Here is a 5,716-nt window from a genome sequence, read left to right as displayed (position 1 = left end):
TTGGAGACGGAATTCCAATTTATTGCACGTACGTTGGATTCATACACGAGCACGGACGGGAGAAAGGCGTTGAATCGTTCTCTTGAGCTTTTGACGACCAGTTGAGGCTGCAAGGAGGATTTTTCAGTGTTTATTTTCTTCTTCCCATCTTCTCAGAATAATTATGGTGAATTCGTTTATGTTGAATTCCAATTCTAGTATGAGCTAAATTTTCTTCTTTCTAGGAAAACGATGTAACCTAATTCCGAACTATGCTTGTTTGTCCATGCTAATTTAATGCAATTCTCTCTTTGTTTATCTGATTTATTCTGAGTTTAATGCTTCTAATTAACTGGCCATTGATTAGATGATTATTAATCTTGTGATTTGCTATCGAAAGAGGGAATCATAGGGTAGATCTTGGATATTTCAGCATAGGTAAGTATAGAGATCGAAAGACTTGTATGAACCTGTGTAGTAATTAAATCATTGGTCTTATTGCGTTCTTGATTATTTAATTTGCATACTCTTGTGTGAATTGATAAACTAGAATCAATTCCAATTGACTATCGAAAGAGGCTTTTGGATGAATTAGAGATTTGCTAATAGACAAAAGAGGTTTAAGTTAAATTAGCTGGATGAAAAAAGCATAGTGAAGAATTATGGTGAAATCGATTTCCTAGAAGTTTTCTTCCCTATTGAATTTGATCTTCAAACATCAGTTTTACTTTCTTTGCTTATTTCTCTTGAGTTGATCTAGTTTTATTTGCTACTACAAAAACCTTAGTGATTCCTCTAGATAAAATTGAGATTAGCATAATTTTGGTATTTGGCAAGAGTAAGGTACCAATCCCTGAGGACGATACTCTTCTTATTACTTTACTATAAAACTACGATACTGTGCACTTGCAGTTTTGCACCGGTCAAGTTTTTGGCGCCGTTGCCGGGGATTGGTTTATTCTTATTCTTTTTGTCAATATCGATACAAAGTAATCTTGGTTTTAATTTAGAATTTTGTTTTAATTTGTTCTACAGGTGTGTTTTTGACATTGGATGCGCCGTACTAGATCTCGTGACATTATTCCTGTTGATCCGGAGATTGAAAGAACTCTTAGATCACTAAGAAGAAATAAGATACTAGTCATGGCTGAAGAAGATCGTGAGGTACTACCACGCACCTTGAAGGACTATGTACGGCCAGTTGTGAATGGAAATTACTCGAGCATAATGCGCCAGCCAATCAATGCCAACAACTTTGAGCTCAAACCAGCTTTGATTAGCATGGTGCAGCAGGCTCAATTCAGTGGATCACCACTTGATGATCCCAATATTCACCTGGCTATGTTCTTGGAGATTTGTGATACTGTGAAGATTAATGGTGTTACTGAAGACACCATTAGACTGAGATTGTTTCCCTTCTCTTTGAGGGACAAGGCTAGAGGTTGGCTACAATCTCTACAACCGGGAAGCATCGTTAGTTGGCAGGACATGGCTGAGAGGTTTCTTGCTAAATTCTTTCCTCCTGCCAAAACAGCCCAACTCAGGAGTGAGATTGGCCAATTCAAGCAAAATGATTTTGAGTCACTCTATGAAGCATGGGAAAGGTATAAGGACTTGATTCGACGTTGCCCACAACATGGATTGCCAGATTGGTTGCAAGTTCAGATGTTCTATAATGGGTTAAATGGGCAAACTCGAACTATAGTTGATGCTGCTTCTGGTGGAACTTTGATGTCGAAGACAGCTGAAGGTGCTACTGCACTTTTGGAGGAAATGGCCTCAAACAACTATCAATGGCCAACTGAGAGGACTTTGGCTAAGAAGGTAGCTGGAATTCATGAATTGGAGCCGATAGCAGCTCTTTCCGCTCAAGTAGCTACTCTATCTCATCAGATTTCAGCCTTGACAACTCAAAGGATACCACAAAGTACAGAATATGTTGCATCTACAAGTATGATAGTTCCAAGCAATGAGTCGAGTCAAGAACAAGTTCAATATGTCAACAATCGGAACTACAACTATCGTGGTAATCCTATGCCAAATTACTATCATCCAGGGCTTAGAAATCATGAGAATTTGTCATATGGAAATACCAAGAATGTGTTGCAACCTCAACATCCTCCCGGATTTGATAGCCAACCAAGCGAGAGGAAGATGTCACTTGAGGATGCCATGGTTTCCTTTGTTCAGGAGACCAATGCAAGGTTTAAAAAGACTGATTCACGGTTGGACAACATTGAGACTCATTGTAGCAATATGGGAGCTGCTATAAAGAATATTGAAGTGCAAATTGGGCAACTAGCCACTACCATCAATGCCCAACAAAGAGGAGCTTTTCCCAGCAACACTGAAGTGAATCCAAAGGAACAATGCAAGGCCATCACACTTAGGAGTGGAAAAGAAATAGAGAGGTCACCATTGAAGGAGAGCAAGTCCACCCCTACAGCTGTGAACATTGGCCAAAGCAAGAATAAAGTAGAAGAAGATGAGATTGTCAATGATACACTAGAGGAGACCGACTTTGCTCCTACAATTTCATTTCCTGACAATCCTCCTATTCTTGCTCCTCCACTTCCTTACCCTCAGCGTTTTCAAAAGCAAAAACTAGATAAGCAATTTTCTAAATTTTTGGATATTTTTAAGAAAATTCACATTAATATTCCTTTTGCAGATGCCTTGGAACAAATGCCAAATTATGTCAAATTCTTGAAGGACATCATTTCCAAGAAGAGAAGATTGGAAGAGTTTGAAACAGTGAAGCTTTCTGAAGAATGCAGTGCTATTCTTCAAAAGAAATTGCCTCAAAAATTGAAAGATCCGGGGAGTTTCACTTTGCCTTGCACTATTGGAAATTCATTTTTTGATAAAGTTTTATATGATCTTGGTGCTAGCATTAATCTTATGCCACTTTCTGTTTGCAGGAAATTAGGACTTGAAGAGATGAAGCCTACAACAATTTCTTTGCAACTAGCGGATCGGTCCATCAAGTATCCACGTGGAATCATAGAAGACGTATTGGTAAAAGTGGATAAATTTATCTTCCCTGCTGATTTTGTGGTGTTAGACATGGAAGAAGATGAAGAAGTCCCACTAATTCTTGGCCGACCATTCTTGGCTACGGGAAGAGCTTTGATTGATGTTCAAAAGGGTGAGTTAACATTGAGAGTGAACAAGGAAGAAGTTTTGTTCAAAATTTACCAAGCCATGAGAATTCCAGAAGAGCCAAGCACTTGCTTCCGGGTTGATGTCATTAAGCAAGGTGTGGAAAAGCCCTTTAAAGAAGATGCACCAGCCAATCACCTAGAACGAGCCTTGCAGCAAGATACATCACTTAGCAATGAAGTGGAGAGGAACTGTACTCTTATTCCTCTTAGAGATCCCGATTGAGGAAGATTGAAAAGTCTGGCTGTAGACTTTAAAACAAGCGCTTATGGGAGGCAACCCATAGATCTATCTTTATTTCTTTCATTTATTTTATTATCTTTATTTATTTAAGTTTTAATAAATTGGTTTTTGATGCAGGTTTATTTAGCAAGAATAAAGAGCTGGAAAATTTTAAAACCTCGGAAGGTTCACCATAAAACCAGGGAAGTTCCTTTATTTCTTCAATCCTTTTTACTTTCGCATCACAATGAGGACATTGTTTAGTTTAAGTTTGGGGGTGTAAACTCCTATAATTATTTGATCCTCTTGTTTTCTAAGTCTTGGGTTGTTGATGGGTTGTTTGAATCTCTTACCAAGCATGCATTGGAGTAAGATTGAATTCTCTATGACTCTGAAATTTGTGATTGAAGATGGTTTTGAGAAAAATTTTCAAAAATTTCTTTTATGTCAAGTGAAGTTTTGTGGGTACTTTGGTTTAAATCTTTGACCTTGAACACAATTGAGCACATAGTCGTTTTTCTCTTATTCCATTTTGCTTATGAAGAGAAGAAGTTGAATTAATTGAAAGAGGGAGGTTCGATTTTGCTTTGCTCTAGAATCCGTTGATGGGTCCTTGAGGCGAAATCCTAGTTGAGACCAAATATTAGAGAAATGATCTAGGCATTTCTTTGGCATAACCAAAAAGCTTTCCCAGCCGTCCTAAATGTCATGCCATCATTACATGGTGTGTTTCCATAGTCAACCCCCTTGAGCCTTCATGAGCCTTTATTGATTCTTTAAACTACATAAACCATGCCCGCTCTAAGCCTGAAAAACAATGAATCTACCGTTGAGAGTTTGAGAAAATACTTTGGTGGAGAGTTACATTTAAAAGAGAAAATTGGTTTCATGATGAAACGTATTATGTTTGCTCTATTCGATCAAAGAAAAAGAAGAAGAAGAAAGGAAGTGATATATATAAAAAAAAAAAAAAAAAAAAAAAAAAAAAAAAGAGAGAAAAGAAAAGAAAAGAAAAAGAAGTCGCCAAGCGGAATGTGAATTACCTCAAATTTTGTTAAGGGAAGTGTTGGTATTACATCAGTGATTACAACAATTTTAATGCCACAAGTATGAGCATATTGCCAAGAAAGAGCTATGATTTGAATCATGTGAGTTTCTCTTTTAATGTTCTTTTCACTAAGTATTTTCCCAGTTTGATTTAATTTCCCATATCCAGTTCTTTCTTAACCCTCACCCTGTGGCCTATCATTACAACCTTAATAAAGACCTTTTGATCTTTGATTTTGGTGTTGACTACATTAGTGGAGAGGATTTCTGAAAATTGGACTTATGGGGTTAAGTTTTAAGAGAATTCTTCTGATTTTGGTTGTTCTACTTTTATCTGAGTTTGTAGGTGGTTTGAGGTTAAATTGACTATATCACACACACACTCAAGGTCTTAGCTTTAGGTTGAAGTAAACGCCTAACTCTTGCTTGACAAATTGCAAAATTTTTGATTGATTTTCTTGCTATCTTTGATGTTAAAAGAGTAAGATACTAGAGATGAAATCTAAATTCATAAAAGCTTGGTGAGTGATGATACTTCTCTTTGGGGTCGAGTTGATATTGCCTAAACTATCATTTGTTTTTCTTTTTGTTTGAGGACAAACAAAGTTGTAAGTTTGGGGGTATTTGATGGCTTGCAAAATTTCATATTGCAGATTTTACAAGTTCGCTCAAGCGGAGGCTTTTGGCCGCTCGAGCGAATTCAGGCAGATTCAAACGCTCGACTGCCGCTCGACAGGGAGCTCGAGCGGGTTGCTGAAAAACGAAGATCGCTCGAGCGGAGACATTTGCCGCTCGAGCGAAATCAGGCAGAGTCGAACGCTCGATGTGCGCTCGATAGGACGCTCGAGCGAAATCAGGCAGAGTCGAACGCTCGACGCGCGCTCGACACCCCGCTCGAGCGAACATCGTATTTTGACAGATTTTAGGTTTTCCGCCGTGGGACCATATAAAAGGCCATTCTTCACTCTAGAGCCGCGGTTTTTGACTGGAGAACACTCTTTGGGAGAGAAAAACATAGCTAGAGGGATTCAAATCATTTGTTTTGGAGACGGAATTCCAATTTATTGCACGTACGTTGGATTCATACACGAGCACGGACGGGAGAAAGGCGTTGAATCGTTCTCTTGAGCTTTTGACGACCAGTTGAGGCTGCAAGGAGGATTTTTCAGTGTTTATTTTCTTCTTCCCATCTTCTCAGAATAATTATGGTGAATTCGTTTATGTTGAATTCCAATTCTAGTATGAGCTAAATTTTCTTCTTTCTAGGAAAACGATGTAACCTAATTCCGAACTATGCTTGTTTGTC

General features: G+C 38.2%; 1 non-coding gene across 1 annotated transcript; it reads right to left on the bottom strand.

Annotated features, from left to right (window-relative positions):
* Window positions 1-1,515: 1,515 nt before the first annotated feature.
* On the bottom strand, window positions 1,516-1,622 carry LOC122312048. The gene has a single exon (XR_006242962.1). It is a non-coding gene; the product is annotated as a small nucleolar RNA R71 (small nucleolar RNA).
* Between the last annotated feature and the right edge of the window lie 4,094 nt (window positions 1,623-5,716).

Source organism: Carya illinoinensis, chromosome 5 (genome assembly GCF_018687715.1).
Source record: "Carya illinoinensis cultivar Pawnee chromosome 5, C.illinoinensisPawnee_v1, whole genome shotgun sequence".
Taxonomy (NCBI): Eukaryota; Viridiplantae; Streptophyta; class Magnoliopsida; order Fagales; family Juglandaceae; genus Carya; species Carya illinoinensis.
This window is presented reverse-complemented; position numbering and strand designations above follow the sequence as displayed.